The sequence below is a fragment of the Carassius auratus genome, unplaced genomic scaffold, assembly GCF_003368295.1.
Source record: "Carassius auratus strain Wakin unplaced genomic scaffold, ASM336829v1 scaf_tig00022040, whole genome shotgun sequence".
Taxonomy (NCBI): domain Eukaryota; kingdom Metazoa; phylum Chordata; class Actinopteri; order Cypriniformes; family Cyprinidae; genus Carassius; species Carassius auratus.
The window spans coordinates 44,753-47,326 of record NW_020525156.1 but is presented as its reverse complement, the minus strand read 5'-3'; the positions used below and the strand labels follow the sequence as shown (position 1 = coordinate 47,326).

The following is a 2,574-nucleotide window of genomic DNA, read 5'->3' as shown; positions in this document are numbered from 1 at the left end:
ACACTATTAACAGGGTATGTAACCTGTTAATCGAGTTTAAACTACCTGTCAAGCGTGTCCTAGTGACTTTGGAAGAATCTGTGCATATCTCTGAATACGAAGACTATATTTCAGAGTGCGTTGAGCCTGATCCTGGGATAGAGAGTGAAACAGAACTGTCAGATCATTCTCATGTGACGTCAAGTGAGACAGGTAAAGATTTGTAAACACACTTTTTTAAGATGTTTGTAATTTCCATTAGTTAAATAATAATTAAATCATGCCTTCAAGCAGGCACTTCAGGAGTGAATGGCAGCAGGCCAGTAAACACGAATGAAGGTAAGACGTATGAACAGGCAGTTTAAAATGTTTAAAGCAATTAGAATATCAAGAATTCCCCCCAAACAGCCTATCAGTAATTAGTAGTTTGATTTAGAAATGTATATGATTGTGTTTCTAAAGGATCTCCAGAGAGGACACGGGAGGTCATGAAAGTAACATCAGGTAAGGAACCTGTCCTGTAATAGTTTTTATTTACTTTATTTATAAAAGGTCAACCACATCATAAAGAATACAGTAGTATAAAAATAATCCAGTCTTGCACCTACAACATATGCAGTGCAATTAATGTAATTTTCTTGTCATTAGTTCCTAGGAAGAGAAAGTGGAGTGAGGTGGAGATTGCGGCTGTAGAAGAGACTGATGAAATTTATTCACTCGGGAGTTACTCCTGGAAAAGTCGACTGCGTTGCATGCATTACAGCAGCCCCCAAAGCCCTCGGTGAACGAGACTGGCAGGCGGTGAAGTATTATATAAAAAACAGAATCACAGCATATGAGAGAAAGACCACTAAAAAGTAAGGTTGATTTTGGTTGTTGATTCCGTTTTTGCGTTTTAGTTGAATTATAATATTTTTTTTTTTGGTCTCAATACTAGGGCTGCACGATATTGGGGAAAAAGGACATTGCGATATCTTATTTTTCTGCGATATATATTGCGATATGATATCTAATCTGATTTTTTCTTACAAACAAAAATGGCATGAGCACACATACATTCTCATTTTAAATGATTTAAACATCAGAGTATTATTTAAATTAGAGTAAATTATTTGTTTGTAACTTTAGGATATGGTTTGAATTGTTAACATTAACTAACATGAACTTACCATGAGCAATACTTGTGTTACTATATTTTTTAATCTGTGTTTATCTTCGTTATCTTAAAAACACAGCTGTTCATTGTTTGGTAATGTTACTTCACAGTAGGGATGCACCGGTTGACCGGCCATTAATCGGAACCGGCCGGTTTTTGCTTAAAATACGCAATCGCCCGTTTTTGGTGTTTTTCCGGCCGATTTTTTTCGGAAGTGCGCTCGCGTGCACAGACTACATTGTAATCGTTTGCTATGTAATTTGTGTGGAAGAGTATTTCGAAATCTGTGCGCAGGACACAGGCAGTCGATCAGTACCGGAAATGCAGAGCTTCATGTCTGAGGCACAGATAACAGGAAGTGAACAGCCGCTGTTGTACTGGCGCACAAATAAGAGCCTTTCCTGCACACTGAAGCTGCGCGAGCGTATACTGTATCTGTCCGCGCCCTGAACACGAGTAGACCATGAAGAGATGTTCAGCTCAACTTCTCACGTGTTGGATGAGAAACGAAACGGACTAAACTGTGACAAAACAGAATTATTTTTTATTTATTTATTTTACTTTTTATTATTATTATTAGAACTTGCATTCATGTTTGAAAAGCCAGAAATAAACTTCAGTTCTGAATTAGGATGATTATTTTTATTTTACCCTAAAATAGACTTAATTTAATTTAAAAATCATCTGCTGTAGCACACTGAAAAAAAGTATTTCATCTAATTAAAATATTTTAGGGTAATGATTCACATCTATATTTTTTTTACTTGAGTCAACAAGTTATTTATTTTTCTCTGGCTCAAGTAAAAAAAATATAGATGTGAATCATTATCCTATTTATTTTTTATTATTATTGGATGAATGAAACCCTTTGCATCTTTGTTTTATTCGCACAAACATTATTTGATTTTAACATTTTGGAAAATGTATTTATATAGCATACTTTTATTTAGTCTCACTGGTAAAACCAAATTTAAAAACTAAAATACTGAATGCTGATCAAGAAACATCTTTTTGAATGTGTGTTGATTGTGTTGTTTGGACTGTAGAACTATGCAGTTGTTACCTTTAATTTCCCATGGTTACAGTTAATCTTTAAATTTAAGGCCAGTTCTCTGTAGTTTCAACCCAATTAAAAAACAAAAGCTAAATGCTGATGTCTGTACCATCTGTGTTTGTATTGAATGTAGGCTACTTATTGTGCAGTTACTGCTATTAATTTCAGATGGTTACAGTTATTGTTTTCAATAGCCAAAAGCAAGTGTAATTATCTCTGCAGTTTAGGATATCGCACAAGATTTGACAACACAGAACACGTCATCACAGAATCATAATTTTTTTTTTCGACATCGTTTTTTGATTTTGATAAATTTGCGCGAGGGAGAGAGCAAGACAGCGCTTGTGTTGTTTGAAGACGGTGAAGGTGGGCGTGAGCGCGTGGC

General features: G+C 35.2%; 1 long non-coding RNA gene across 1 annotated transcript; it reads left to right on the top strand.

The window, feature by feature from the left end:
- The first annotated feature begins 292 nt into the window (after window positions 1–292).
- LOC113077242 (uncharacterized) lies at window positions 293–970 on the top strand. Its single transcript, XR_003281281.1, has 3 exons — window positions 293–318; window positions 442–483; window positions 628–970. It is a non-coding gene; the product is annotated as an uncharacterized LOC113077242 (long non-coding RNA).
- Window positions 971–2,574: the final 1,604 nt, after the last annotated feature.